Genomic DNA, 16,057 nt, shown 5'->3' with positions numbered 1-16,057 from the left:
CCTTTGCTCCTCCTGACTCTCGGCCCATTTCCCTGCCTGGCTTCTTCCGACTGCTTTTCACAAAGTGAGCCTGCCACTTCTAGTCACACCTCTGCCTTCCCTCATTGCCCAGTAGGGATACACACTGAACGGGTGCTGGGACCTAGGGTTACATATTTGTTTCAAGACTAGGGTCCCCTCTACTCCGTTGGTGCAAGGTAAGGGAGGCAGGATGTGAGAGCCAGCCTTGAAGAGTCTGAAATCTAAGTCTCCCGTTTTACAGATATGCAAACTGAGGCTCAGACAGGAGAGACCTTCCCCTAGGCAACTCTAAGGAAGTATTGGGAGGCAGGGCATGTCCCAGGGTAAGCAGCTGTACTCATTCCTTTGCCCTTTACTGTGATCAAAATCTGGAGAAGCAAATTAGTGGGGGAGGGGTTTGCTTTGGCTCACTGTTTAAAGGGATAAAGTCCATCATGACAGGCATGGTGGCAGGAGCATGAAGTGGCTGGGCACGTTATGTCTATAGTCAGGAAGCACAAGAATGATAAGGACATAGGGTCTGGTCATCAAACTTCATGGGCTGTCCCCAATGACCTACTTCTTCCCACAAGGCTCCGCCTCCTAAAGATTCCACAAACTTCCCAAACGGCACTGCCAGGTGGGGACCAGGTGGTCAAACCCATGAGCCTGTGTGGGACATTTCAGACTCAAACCACAGCAAAGGCAGATCCTGCAACTGTGGTTCTTCTGCTTGGGGCCATTGGTTGACTCGTCCTGCTTCAGCCCCCACAGGTGGTGAGCAGTTCCCAATCAGACTAGTTTTCAGACTCGTGGGAATTATGTTAAAAAAAAATCCAGGGCACCCATGTCTGCAGTGGTCCTGATGTGTCATCATTCCCAGCACTCCCAGCATGCCCAGTGTTCCCAGCACTCCCAGCATGCCCAGCGTTCCCAGCACTCCCAGCACTCCCAGCATGCCCAGCACTCCCAGCATGCCCAGCATTCCCAGCATTCCCATTATGCCCAGCATTCCCAGCATGTACCACTGCAAGGCTGAGATGCTAAGGTCTGGGAGGAAGAGATGCCATGGCAACCTGGACTCCACAGCCATTATTATCAGACTTCATCCCTGAGCCCAACCTAAATGTCCTCCACTATGATGCCCTTAGCTGAGGACACCTGTCCCCCACCTACCAGTGATGCCAGTAAGCTGAGTGCCTTTGTTCAGCCTGTGGTCAGAGCCACCCTGAAGCTCTCAGGAGGGCAGTGACCAGACTGAAATGTGGCTCTCCTGCTCTCTGGGCACCTCTTATTCCATGAACCCCCATGCCTCTCCCCTATGCCCTGGGTACTACTCCCATGCTCAGAGGACAGAGGTAGAGACAAGGGAGAAGCCCACCCACTCCTCCTCTGTTGAAATACCTCAGGGAGCACTGCATGTGGACAGGAAGCAGGGCTCACTGAGGGACAAGGGACCTTGGCTCTAGCCCTAGTTCTGCAAGAGACAAGTCACTCAGGTTTCTGCAGTGTGAGGCTACAAATGACACATGTCCTCCCTCTCTAGGGGTCACAGAGAAACCATAAGAGAAAGGCTGTGCTCGGGAGCTCACAGAGATAACAGACGTGTGTGTGTGTGTGTGTGTGTGTGTGTGTGTGTGTGTGTGTGCGTGCGCGCGTGCGTGCGTGTGTGTGTGTGTGTGTGTGTGTGTGTGTGTGTAGTGTAGTGTAGTGTACATTCATGTTAACAGCTGACCAAGCCAAAATGTTTACCCCAGCAAAGCCAGGGAAGAGGGGAGCCCCTTCAAGAACCTGAAGAATCCACTCTGCCCAGGACATCACCAAAAGAAGGTTCCATGTAAGCCCCAGGATCCCACACTGCACGGCAGAAACAATTACGCCCTTGAGTAAGAGGGCCTGCCCTGACTTTGAGATCCTCAACACTGTGCCGCCATGGCCACGTCCAAGGCTACGACTGCCCTGCCTTCATCCTGTTAATGCTCTTCTAGGCTCAGCACAGCCAATTGTACATCCCACACTCTGTTCCTCCACATAGGTTAGCCACAAAAAGCCAACAACAAACAAACCAAAAACCTGGCTTTCTGGGGTGGGGCCAGCCAGAGGCTCACTTCAATCACCAGTATTTCTAGGAGCAATGCTAATTCAGGCCTTGCTTCCTGCCACAGTTGAAGCTGCTGTTGCTTAGCATAATATACGTAAGGTTCCTTCATACGTGTGAAGAATTTTAGAATTTATTTCCTCTTCGAGGCTAAATAATATTCCATCTGCGGAAATACCCTTGGAATGTGTCTCCTTGGTGACTCTGAGTCCAGGCAAGCTGACGGTGAGGAAAGATCATCTGTGGGTGAGCATTTGGCTTGCTTGTGCCTTTGGACTAATGTAAGCAACACTTATACAAGACAACACAGCAAGCTGTTCATGCTGCCTGAGCCACACGCTAGACACGCCTTTGTAACAGAGTTCTGTCCATCTCTATAACGGTGGAAACAGGAGCTCAAAGGTCAGTCACAATCCAAGTCCACATAGAATGAAACGCAGAGCCTGGTTTTGAATTTGTATCTGCATCCATCCCCTTTCTTTGCCTTCTGTATTCTGCTGAAACACCCACTGTATAAGCAGTTCATGCCGGCCTCTGAGACAGGGGTTGGAGCTGGTGCGGTGTAGAGTTGCCTAGGTGCCTGGGACCACGGGTTCTGACTCCAGACTGTCCAAGTTCAAAAGTTGGTGCCTCTCATTGACTAGCTGTATGACCTTGGCCAAGTAACTTAACCTCTTGGTGCTGTGATTGATTAGTGATGTCTGCTATGGGCTTAGGACAAGGTGCATACATGTGTCTCATATCTGCCTCCAGACCAGAGGAAAAGTTTGCTTCAAGCCATATCTTACTTCCAGGCTATATCCAGATTGTTGATCTTGGAATCTTGGAAGCAATGATGTTTCTTCCAGAGCCTCAGGAGGGGAGAGGCCCAGTTGAGGATGATCCACAGCATGGCTCACGAGGGCTGTGGTTTCACCTGGCTTATAGTCTATTTTCCCAGTGCTGGCAATGTGGGCCCTGAGGAGGAGATTAAAGTAGCAGGACCCCTCCCACCCCGAGCTCTGCACAAGCTGCTCTGTGAACTTACTAACCCTTAAATACTGCTTCATGCTCAGGGTCTCTCCACATTTCTGATGATTTTCCAAGGTCCCCAGAGGTTCTTCCCCAGAGTTTCTTTGGCTGTAAGGCTCTCTCTGCCTGTCTTCTTGCCTTCTAGATGGGTTTGTTAAAGCAAATCTTTATCTGAGATCCAGAGAGAGGTGCCCCTAGATTCTGCCTAGGAGGGTGTCTGTGAACCCCAGTGCAGAGCAGAACTGCACATGTTGGACATGGAGTGGGAGACGACACAGAGCACCCATCAGTGTGGTTCAGGGCTAACAGAGGAGCAGTTCAATGGCATCTGTGTGTGAGTGTCACCTACGGCTATGGTGACCAGCAGGGACACATGAGTGGGTAATGACATAGAGACAACACTGGAGTGGTCATGGGGCGTTGGGGGGACAACAGTATGGTGGGCAGCTCTATAAGGTCACCCTGAGTCACTGACAGGTAGGTGACAATACCAGCAGCCGAAGACAGAGACTGGTGGTGACCGGGTGCCAGAATATGGAGGCCAGTGCAGGGGTTCAGCATGACCGGATCTACGGGACATGCTGGGCCTGTGTCTTGGAGACACTGCACATGCCAGAATCAGGTCCAGGGCGAGTGGGTTTTCTCCACCAGTGGAGAGTGATTTGGAGCGAAGGCCTGTCCTTCTGCCAGCACGCCCGGCTCCTCTGTGTCCCAGGGTGATCTTTCACAGATGCCGAAAAGCTAGGAAGTGTAATTATGGGGAAATTGCACTCCGGCAAACGAGTACAAGTCCAGGGCTGCCAGGCCTCATTCCTCACCTGAGCCCTGATTGCGGCCGACAGCCTCACATCTGCATGTGCTTTGCAGAGGGGAGGAGGGGGTGCGGAGACCCCAGCCTCTCTGCCCAAGGCTCCCCTCAGTCAGGAGGAGCTGAGGCCTGGGGCGCATTCCTGGATTCTGGGGCCAAGGGAGGAAAGGGGGTGGACTCTGGGAAGAGATGGAGCCTGGGCTTGCTCAGTTCTCACCTCCATCTTTACTGGTAGAGAAACTGAGGTTAGGGACAGTCCAGGGACACCTGTGAGTTCACACACAGGCAGCGTCACGCCTTCAGCATTCAGCCCTGAAGCCCTGGGCATGCGCAGCTGGGACCTCTGGCTCCCACCCTTCCATGCTTCTCAACTAGAGGAGAGCAAATGGCCACCATTCAGTTCTACGTTCCTCAGACCCCTTTCCCTCTCCCAGCCTCTCCAGTGCTACCATTGGCACCAACCTACTGGGGAAGCTCAGAAGCTTCCAGGAGAGGTGGCCTCCTGCCCTCCCCACGGGCCCTCCTCTTGGCTCTCCTTCCTGTCCCAGGCTAGTTCCAGAGCAAAACCAGGCCCTTCTGGTCTAAACCCTCATGGACTTACTAAATGGGGGACATTCATTGTCTCCTGCTGCGTCCCCTGTATAGACACACTTCCTCTTATTGAACACAGGTCTGCACCCTGCTCTTCTGGCTAGGAACTACCCATACCAGCGTTTCCCAGGTAGTCCAGGCAACTTCTCCTGGCGGCCAAAGAAGACACGTGGCCTGTCTCTGACCAATCAGAGTCCTTACCTGCTGTAAAGCCATTGGGGGCAGGAAGCTGGCCTCCATTTCCTTCTGAGGTGACAGAAAAGCAAGCCGTAAGCTTGGGGGATGCTAGACAAGCCCAAGACAGAAGGGGAAGATAAGATGCAGAGAGAGGGGTTCCAGGTGGGAGCTAGAAATAAATTACCGTTAGCATTTTGGAACTTTTCATTTTACGCTACCGCTATTTCCGAACCCCTTTTGTATCATCCAGGGGCTCCATTCGTCCGTTCTATTCTGGCCTGTCCCATTCCTTTCCACTCTCCTAACTGTGGCTGGAGTTCTCCCTCTTGAGACCAGGAGACCTGGTGAATGGTGCTGCCTCAACGCCAAAGCCTGTATTAGGACAGGTGGACGCGGAGGAAGTTGGCAATAGAATTGAGGTAGGACTGGACTGACCCAGGCGCTACCCTCCTGCCAGGGACCCTGTGGCGTGGCAAAAGTTTGCTAAGAGTAAGTAGGCATCAAACGGATCGATGGAAACGTCCAGAGGATTTTCGGCTTAAGGCCTGGAGAAATGGGGAAGAGGTGTGGGGACGTAGATGCTCCTCAATGCCAGTCACCATTGGAAGCAGCAGTGTGAGGCCAGCTGAAACTGGAGGAATGTGGGTAGGCAGGTCACTTTACTCAGGTACAAGCCTGGCTGTGCAAAGGTGAGATCTGTCTCAGGTGCTGGTTGTGGGCGGGAGGGGTCCCACCACTCTCTGAATACCAAGGAGGGAAGAGATGAGGATGGACCTCTTCTCAATGGTTCTGATAACTCAAGCACGATGATTGGGTCATATCTGAGGAGGAGGAGGAAGAAGAAAAAGAGGAGAAAGAGGAAGGAGAGGAAGGAGAGGGGGAGAGGAGGAAGAAGAAGAAGAGGAGGAGGATATCCAGGATGTGCATGGTGTCAGAACACCTGTAACTTCTGTCAACTTCCATGGCACTTGTGATCTACTTTTCTCTGACAACCACCACCCAGGTGACATATCGTTATTCCTACTGCTCAGAACACTGAGGTCAACATTGTTCCTCAGAGCTGAGAGTCTATGGGACTTTGTCCCCGGTCACATCCCCTGTTGGTACTGTGTCCATCTTTCATCAGTTTTTTTTTTTCCAGGTCAGGAAGCCATGGGGCTGAGTTGTGTCTTTTCCAGGCCTCTTTGTAGGATTCTTACTAACTCCCTTTCATGTACAGCAGCATGAGGCTCTGTCCAACAGAGGCTGGTCCTCCCCGTCTCCCCTCGTCTATACAAATCCCACACCTCTCCAAGGCTTAGGGCAGGCCCAGATCCACCAAGTTCTTCTTTGGCCCTTAACATATTGGTTCTTTTTATTGTCTGCTCCCAGAGTCCCTCGAGGGCTGGCTTCTACACCAGCACCCCTGAGAAACATCATTCCCAAGGACTTGCCCCTCCACCTGAGGCCTGCTTCTAGCATGCCACCAGGAAGAGGCTGGAAGTCTGTATTCCCCATACAGCTCAGTACCAAGATTCCCAGGCCTGAGCACCTCTGTGCACTCTGTATTTACCTAAGAGACCGCTCCTAGCATCTCTCCATGGGAGCCTTTCCTAAGACAGGATGAAGCTCAGGGGTCCTCACAGCTCCTCTGCACCAGGTCCTAGGGCCATCCATGTCCCCTCAAACTTGTCACCACTAAAACCCTTATACTGACAAGAAGGCTCACCTCAGGTGAGGCGCCTCTCCTCTCTGTGTCTTGGTCTTCTCAACGGTCAGACTGAGGCTTGACCAATCCTTCCTAAGACCTCCTAGGAGAACCTTTCTCTGCAGAGGATCTCCAGATGGAACCAGAGAAAGTATCAGAGAAACTTGGGCCCAGGGGGATACTCTCTCATGACAGGCAGCCATCAGCCAGGCTGGTGGTGATAATATTTATCATCATCTGTTACAGCATTATAAAATTATACCCTTTTCGTGCATTTTTCCATTTCTTCCCATTAATCTCTGATTGGCCATTGAAGTTCACTTAAGTTTTAGTCTTTTTGAGATAGGCTGTTATATCCCCAGCTGATCTAGGGTTCACTATGTAGCCTAGGCTGGCCTCAAACGTGTAGCAATCATTCTACCTCAGAGTCCTGAATACTGAGATCATAGACATGTGCCACCATACCTAGTTAAAACCCATTTAATAGCTGGGAATGCCAAGGCACATGGAGGTGATGTGACTCTCATTGTCCCACCAGCAACTGGCCAAGACAGACCTTGAGGCAGAGGAGCCCTGGAGCTCCTGTTGCTTCTTGGCCACCTCTCAGGCAAGCCCGAGTGGCCGAAGCAGGCCGTTCTAGCTCCTTCTGCCCTCTGCGACTGCTGGATTCCCGAGGTGTCAAGCCTCGTTAGAGCAAGTGAGGCAGGCTAGTGCGGAGAGGCAGATGACAGGTATACAGTCTGACCGTGGCTCCCTTCAAATCATCAGCCTGTCTGGGGCGGGAACATGCCTGGAAGCCGGGCAGAGGCCCCTGGCTTGGCTGCACAGTCTCATGCATATTAGAAACATCTTTGGCACTCCTTTCCCTTATTGCTCCGACTGCCTGCCTGAAGTTTTCCCCCTACCCTACAGAAGCCGACAGAGTATGTTAGCTGTGCAGCTCCCCGGCTTCAGAAAAGCCCCCCAAGAAATGGCTACCCGGGAGGAGAATCGTGATTGGCTGGCATCTGTGGAGACTACTGAGGCAAGACTGGGCCCTGGTGAGTCTGACCAGGCAGGTGTTCCTGCCCTTGCCCAAGGGGCAAGTCCGATCTTCATGGACCATGGATAATAACTCAGAAAAGTTGAGTGGTCTGACAAGAGTCACAAATCAAGTCAGTACTGAGGATGCAACCAGGATTTGTGCAGCTCCAGCAATTTGCACTCACAATTTGGACTGTTTAAATGCTGCCCTGGGAAGTCATGTGACTTGGGGACTGAGCTGACTTCTGGCATTGTGCTGCTGTCCAAGCTGTGTGACTCTGGGCAAGCTACTCGCCCTCTCTGAACTCAATTCTCTCTTCTATAAAACAAAGAGAAAAATAGCAACCACTTCACTAGGAGCAATGTCTTTGACAAAATAACCAAGATTATGATAGTCATGGCCTGGGGTTGGGGATTTAGCTCAGCGGTAGAGCCCCTGCCTAGGAAGCACAAGGCCCTGGGTTCGGTCCCCAGCTCCGAAAAAAAGAACAAAAAAAAAAAAAATGATAGCCATGGCCACCATAGGCTAAAGGTGGTAGGTAAATAGTAAATAGTAACCGCAGATAGAAGAATTAAGGTGACAAAACAATGCTTGCTAACTGATAGAACCGTGTGCAGGGGAAAAGATCTGTTTGTTTCTGGAAGATTCCATCAACAATAAAACAGATGCTGGAGACAGAAAATCTGGTATAGCTGGTCACAGACCAGCAGTTGGGAAGCCGAAGCAAAGAGAAAGACTGGGGTAGAAAAGCTGGCCCTATTCTGAGCCTGACAAGCCCTGCCTCTCTGAGCAGATAGAACTGTCCAGGGGGGGTCTCTTGTACTGCACACGCCTATGAGGAAGGCAGCCAGCCAGGCCCTGGCGCCCATTCATCCTTCGCCTGCTGCTCAATCAAAAGCATGTCCCGGTCCCCGCCCCTACAGGAAGCTTTTGTTTAGCAGGGGAGGGGGAGCCAGAGAGGAGCACCCAGTGCCACATGCTCCTGTCCCCCACATCATGCCTGCCACAGCCCAGGTGGGCGGGAGGCTGCAGAAGACCTAGCCACCCACCAAGCGAGGCTCCAGAGGCCTGGCACGAGAGCCTGGCACCACCAGGAGAGGTGGCGGCTGTCAGCACCAGGAGAGCAGCATTCCAAGACTCAAGAATAGCCCAACCACAAGACAAGGAGGCCCTCCCTGTTGGGAGCTTCTTCCTCCCCCTGGAGCTTCAGGGACACATGTTGGGAGGCCTGCGGTTTCCTGGAACTGCTAGGAGCAGGGCCAGTTTCCAGGTAGACACCATTTCCCCGTGACAATCGGTCCTCAAAGCCGTGACATGGCTGAGTGGGGAAGAGATGACTCCTTCCTAGTGTTAGGGGCAGCCAACCAACTGATGTCAGTAACAAGAAAGAACTAGCCATGCCACCACCCACCGGAAGAGATTCCAAGCTTTTATTATTTGTGTGAGACCCAGGACCTTATAAAAGTGTTGACTGAGCCTGAATCCCACAGGGAACACCAGAAAAAGCACAGAGACTTCAGATGCATGATGATCCTACAGTGTTGGGCTGTTCAATTATTAAATAACACAGTGCCCTGTGCCAGGCCCTGTTGCTCTGGGGTTGGGTTGTATCATGGCAAAACGAGACCACCGTTCTCACTTCTCGCCTTCCTAAATGAAGGTAAGACATGGGAAGAGCAATAACAGACATCAGAGAAGGACAGCAGGCACCTGCAAACAGAAGACAATTTGGGCAGCAGCTACCTAGTTAGCCATTAGGGAGGGACACGGACACCAGGGAGAACGGTTAAGAGGCAGTGGCGAATCATGAAGGCAGTGTTTGAAGTCTTGGAAAGCATTCTGCATTTGCTTCTAAGTGGACAGAGGCCACCAGAGCATGGTAAGTAGAGGCAGACTGTCTTAATGTCTCTTTCCGACAGCTGTGGGTAGTGAAGTGTGGAGGATAGGGCAGGCCCCACCAGAGAAGATGCTGGATCCCAGGAGTCCCGGGGACAGTGGGCAGAATTCTGGGAGGTGAAGTCACAGGGATGCTAAGGGGATAGACAATGAGGAGAGCTAAGAATTGGGTGTAAGCCAGAATGACAGACATGGATATTGTCACTCAGGTGGCTGTCCTAAGAGTGGATGCAGACTGGTTTCCATAGCCTGAGAATGGTCTCAGAGGAGGGAGAGTGGGAGAACGGGCAGCTAGACTGGAAGACCACACTCTGGTGCCTCAGTAAGTTGGGTACAGTCTCTGGCATGAAGAACTAGAGGAGAGGCAGATAGACTCCAGAACAACAAAACGAGAGAGCTGAAGGAGTCTGGGATGTAGGCAGCCCTGTGACATCACCACCACTTACTAACAGCACCCTTAATGTGCATGCAAGTCAAAGGAGCTGCGGAGACAGCTCAGCAGGGAAGAGCACCTACGGACAGCGACAGCGGAGCCTGGGTTCAACCCCCACGACACAGATGGTGTGAAGGGAAAACCATCTCCCAGAAGGTGTTTTTGTTTGTTTGTTTTGTTTTTCCTGACCTCCACGAGCACTAAATAAATATAATTAAAAAATTTTAAGTTTCCAATAATGGGCTGTGAAGATACTGGGTAAAAACCCTTGTATGAGTTAGAAGACCTCAGTTCATTCTCCAGAACCCACATAAAAAGCAAGATGAAACAGGGGACATCTGTACTCCTAGCCCTTCTAAAGTGAGGTGTCAGGAAAATCAGCTAGACTCTCAGGAGCCAGCCAGCCTGGAAAACACAGCATGGCAGAAGTAAATTCTGCCTCAATAGGTGGGAGAGAATTGATTCCCAAAATTACCCTCTGACCCTGACCTTTGCACAGGGGCTATGGCTTGGACATATCTCACACACACACACACACACACACACACACACACACACACACACACACACACACACCCCTTACATGAGTACAAAAAAAAGTAAAACACAGCTAAGCACAAAACATTCAAAATATAAACGTATTTTATGTCCACAATTTTTATCCTTTCCACCCATCCTTGTGTTCTTCTGTTCTTTCTCTCTCCCTCCTTTTCTTCCCTTTCCTCCTCTGCTCTTTCTTTGGAACTGGGAATGAACCCTGGGACCTTATGCATATTAGGTAGGCACCCTACCATGGATCTATATTCCCAAACCTCTTTTTAATTTTTAGTTTGAGATAATGTCTCACTGAGTTGCCCACAATGGCTGTAAACTTAGTTTGTAGCCCAGGGAGACATAGAACTTGTGACCTGTCTGCTTCAGCATCACTAGTATCTGGGATTTTAGGCCAGGCTAAGTCTACTTATTCCTTGGTGATTATGAGTAATATTGAAAAAGCGTGCGCACCAGCCCTTACAATACACCATCTCTGCTCCTTGTTGCAGCTTTCCAGTTCATACTTGTGACAATTAATATCCACTGTCAGCCTGATGAGACATAACAAATACCTGGATTACAGGCCTCTAAGTAGCCTGTAGGAGATCAACTTGATTAGATTAATTGAAGTGGGAAGACCTGCCCACTGTGGGGGGAAACATTCTCTATGCTGGGATAATGAGCTATATAAAAAAGAGGAAGAGAGTTGAACTTTATCTCTCTCTGCTTCCTGACTGTGGATACAATGTGGCCTATTGCCCTAAAGTCCTGCTGCCTCAGTTTCCCTGCAATGCCAGGTTCTAACCTTGTTGAGTCAAAATAAACTGTTTTCACCAGGGTATCTTATCACAATGACAGAAGAGAACCCAAGACAACACTCACGTCAAATGACAGGTTTAGCAAGTCCTACTTGGAAACTATACATTGCTTCTTGTCACTTGAAGAATCTTCTCTGCCTTAATGTCACATTCGAGTTGCTTTCATGGGCAGACACAATAGAAAAATGCTAGAGGCAGACAATCGTGATTTTGGAGGCATTGATTTTTTAGCATCACATGGGAAACCTTACAATTCTTAACTTCCTAGGGAGGGAGCTCAGGAATGAAGCATAAGTGTCCTGGGACTCACCAACCTGGTACCTCCGCATGAGGGAGACCTTGTGGACACGACCCTGGGCCCTACACCCTCATTTCCTCAAAGATCTTCCTCTTTTGTCTGTCTTGGGGTTTGAGATTCTGGGTTAGGTTCCCTTGTAATGATAGATCCTGTCACTCTCAAAAGCAGTTTTAGACTCCGAGTGGCGCCACGGGCTCCGCCATTGTCTTTGAAGATGCAGGGCTGGGGCTGTGGCATTCAGTTGCCTGAGATTCTTTTAGTTCTGTGGCGTTCCCAACCCCGCCCCCAACTCTACCTCCCTGAACTTGTTGAAAAATGCTGTTTTCATGAACTCCAGGCAATATACAAGGAACTCAGACATGAAAGTTTGAGTCTGATGTGCCGGGTGTCTTAAGTAAACGAAACATAGAACTCTGATACATCTTACATGGGTCAGAACAGCAACCCGGCGGGTACAGTTCAGGACTTACTGATGCGGTTGGTGATAACGTCACCAGGTTGACGTGCATTATTTCATGAACCCCAGAGAGTAAAATTACATTCAAAGCAAAGCAGTTGAAAAGAATTGAACGGAGTTTGAGCCAGTGGGAAGTTGCTGACCTCTACTGCTAGATAGGGCTGGGCCTGCGGAATGGGATGGGGGTGGGGTCAAGATAGAGTCAACCCCCTTCATCAGAAAGCTGGGCCAGTGTGTGTGTGTGTGTGTGTGTGTGTGTGTGCATGTGTGCGTGCATGCGTGCGTGTGTGTCTGTGTGTGTATGTGTGTGCATGCATGTGTGCGTGCATGTGTCTGTGTATGTGTGTATGTGTGTGTGTGTGTGTGTGAGCGCGCACGCGTGTGTGTGGTGCAGGAGCTGCTGAATGTGAGAAATGGAATAGTAGAACCCACAAGAATGCAACTGCTCTGCATTTTGAATGTCCCCCAAAGGCCATGTCACAAACCTGGTTTACATACATACTGAATCCCAGACCATACAGGACTTCATAGCGAGACCCTGTCTCAAAATGATAACAGTACTAAATAACAACAACAACAACAACAACAATAATAATAGTAAATAAAATATGTCCTTTAATACTGATTCTTTTAAATTGAATCCATTTGGTTGCTATGCCTCTCAAGTCTTTAATCCTCAAGCTATTCTTGCCTAACTTAAAAAAAATTGTGTATGTGTGTGTGTGTGTGTGTGTGTGTGTGTGTGTCTGTCTGTCTGTCTGTCTGTCTGTCTGTCTGTATCTGTGTGCTCATCCCATAGCGTGTAAGTGAAGGTCAGAGTACAGCTTATGCGAGTCAGTTTTCTTTTTGCACCTTGTAGGGCCCAGGGATCAAACTTGGGTGGTCAGGCTTGGCTGCAAGACCTTTACTCAATAAAACACCTTGCCAGCCAGCCCCCTGCTCCACTCCTTCACAGGAGCTATAGTCTGAACATTTGTGCCCACCCCACTGGGTGATAGTATCAGACATGGGTTACTCAGAAGATCAGGTCACAGAGTCTGAGCCCTCAGAGAGACGTCACACTCCTACCCCAGTGCTGGAACAGTGAGGGACAGCCGTATGGAAACCTGCATGTGGCCCTTACTCCGAGCCAAGTCCTCCCGAGCCTGTGTCTCGATTGTTAGACTCCAGAAATCTGAGCAGTGAGCTCCTCATTCGTAAACCACCCAGGCTGCCGTACTTCAGTCAGCAGAACAGATGGCCGCAGGCCTGCGGCTGGCCTCCATGCAGCACCTCACTTCTGCAAACAGTTGCATCTTCCTGGAGTCATCACCTAGAAGCTTGTATCTTCAGTGAACTTGAAGCTAACTTTAAAGACTCGATCTGACATTGGCTGTTCTTGGTGAGAACGATCCATAGACTCTGGGCTCTTTCTATTTGTTGTATCAGGATGGATTTTTTTTAAGATCAAGGTAATAGAATGAGTAAAAGAAGAAAACCCAGTCCCATTCAGGGAAGAAGAGACTGGAGAGCTTCCAGCTGGTCTGGAAATTATTATGTCATTGTTAAGCTTCCAGGAATCCCACGGTCATGGTCCCGTTTGGGTAAATAAGTCCTTGCTTTTAAAAGGCCAGCATTTCTTAGACTGTTATGACTCCAGCAACTTGTTCTACCTCAGCGTGAATGCCTGTCACCCTGGGATGAGTCCATCTAAGGAAGATGTCTTCAGTGAGCCAGCAGCCCCTTGACACAGGAAATAGAAGCCTGTGGCCAGGGCCTGGGTATCAGTAGGACAGACCAGGTCATGTTGGAGTCAGGAAGCAAGAGTGACTACAGATGTGAACTCAGGTGTGATGGCAGGAGCCTGGCAGCCAAAAACGGAAACTTAGCCTTAGGGATAGACTGTCGGAACTCTGCCCTAGGACCAGACCAGGATGACCTGGAGCTACCCCCTCACTTCTCACCCATATACTACATATCCCATCCCGCTGTGGTCACCTGTCACCCTCTCTACCTCCTGTCTGGGGGCTTTCCATCCCCAAAAGCGACGGTCCAGTTTAACATTCTCAAAGATGCCTTCTCTGATGCTGCAGGGAAGGACCTCTTCCTCCTCAATGCTTTCCTTTATGGGAACTGTTCAATGGCCTCTGCAACAAATGCCAGAAAGCCAGCCTACAGAGCAGGGTGTGGAAGCTCAAGCCTGTATTGCTGTATCGGGGATGCACCTCCATCTCCTTAAAGATGTCTCTCCTTCAAGAGATCTGTGGTTGGATGAGTTCACTAGCAATTTTGTTATCCAGGCCTAGTGGCAGCACCAGATATCCCGGCACTTGTGAGACTGAGGAAGAAGGATGAAAATTTGGCCAGCTTTGTTTGCATAGTGAGATCCTCTCACAAACACACATGCGCACACATTCACTCATGCACGAGTGCACACGTTAAGTGTACTTGGGTGTCCTCAGCAGAGACCATCTTGGATTGCACTCACTGACTCCTCAGATGGTTGTAACATAAAGCCTTTAGTAAGTAAGTTGCAATTAGCATCCTAAAGAAGCAGTGGTCCATCCAGCCCACACTGTGTCTTCCTGTGGTTGAGTACTCAGGAGAAGGGGTTTAAAGGGTTGAGGCTTTGAAGGCCAGAGAAAGGGCGGGTGCTGTGGTCTCCAGGTATGTGGAAGGCTGTCATCACAAGAGGCGGCTGCTTTGTGCAATGGGCCCTAAGGTAAGGCCTGCTGTCAACACATGAGCCCTCAGTGTGAGTGGACTGAGTAGGCTTTCCTTCATATCACCATAGCAACGTGAGTTTAAAAATCCTACAAGGGCCTTCACCTCATCTTTTGCCATGAAATTACTGGGAAATAAAGAACCCTGAGACACAGAGCAAATGACAGACATAGGGGGAAAACTCTAGCTTAGAACCCTCCCCGCCCAAAGCCATCTTCTTAGGCTTCAGGATTAAAGACCGCACACTGTGTTGAGCAGCCACAGAATGCAATCTGAGGTAGCCAGGGAGACATGAGATGCAGACCCAGGTCCAGGGATAGAGCACAGGAGTCAGCAAACAGACACACTTGTCTAAGAAGCCAGGCTGAAGGACGGCTCTGTAACTTCCAATCTACTCAAGCTGATACTTTGCAACACATAATAAAACATTAGTGAAAAGCTGGTACTGTCCAGATGGCCTAGATGGTGAAGATGTTTGACACCATACCTGACAACCAGAGTTCCATCCTCGGGATGGAGAAGAACTGGCTCCTGAAAATTGTCCTCTGACCTCCATATGTGCACTGTGGTTACAGCCCCCATATATATATTACTACACACACACACACACATATATATATATACATACATATATTACTACATATATATGCATACTAATATATAGCATATAATGTTACTACATATACATACATATACATATATATTACTACTAGTGATGCTGAAGATGTGGCTGATTATGATGATGATTAAAAAATATGATGGCAATGTCCAATTGAGGCATTAATTTCTAGCTGCCTCCCCTCAGTGTCCCCAATTCTCTCTTCATGCAGGAGAACAACCTCAGCTTGTACTGCTTTGGTTCATTTCTTATTTTTATGTCTAGGAGGAAAACAAAGTGATGTTTCTCTCCAGGTTTTGAGAAAGATGGTCACTATTTTCTATTTTTACCTTCATTTCAACGTTGTTGCTCTGGACTTCTTTTTCTGGAGTCACAGGGAGAGTGGCGAGGGTCTTGGGATGGGATTGACGCACACCTCCTAAGGAGCTGGCGCAGGGGTTCTGCTGCTGTGTGAGAAGCTGGGCAGATAGCCAAGACAACGTCCAATTTCCTGACCAGACTCTTGGCTGCCGTTGTCAGACCAGGCATGGGTCAGATGCTTCCTGAAGGAAGAGCCGGGGTACATAGAGGCTTTGAGGCATCGAAGTCTGAAACACTCTTCTCTGTTCCAGCCTGTATTCTCTAATTTCCTCTTCACCTCTGGGTTCTCAACCCTCTACCATCCTTCCCCAGACCAGGGCAGCCTTGAACAGGAGACATATGTACCTCACCTGGAAAGAGCGGCTCACCAGGCTGGTGCCAAACCACCAGACATCACTTCAGCACATCCCAAGCTAAGCAGAGGCCCCAGAGGAACATCCTGTAACTCAGACCCCGCCAAGGCCTGGGGCACTGTCTGCGGGCTCCAGGCCGGGCTCCAGGGAATGTTCCCAGGGCCCTCCACCCAGCTGGAGAAGAGGGTGA

Source organism: Rattus norvegicus, chromosome 3 (genome assembly GCF_036323735.1).
Source record: "Rattus norvegicus strain BN/NHsdMcwi chromosome 3, GRCr8, whole genome shotgun sequence".
In the NCBI taxonomy this organism is placed as follows: domain Eukaryota; kingdom Metazoa; phylum Chordata; class Mammalia; order Rodentia; family Muridae; genus Rattus; species Rattus norvegicus.
This window is presented reverse-complemented; position numbering follows the sequence as displayed.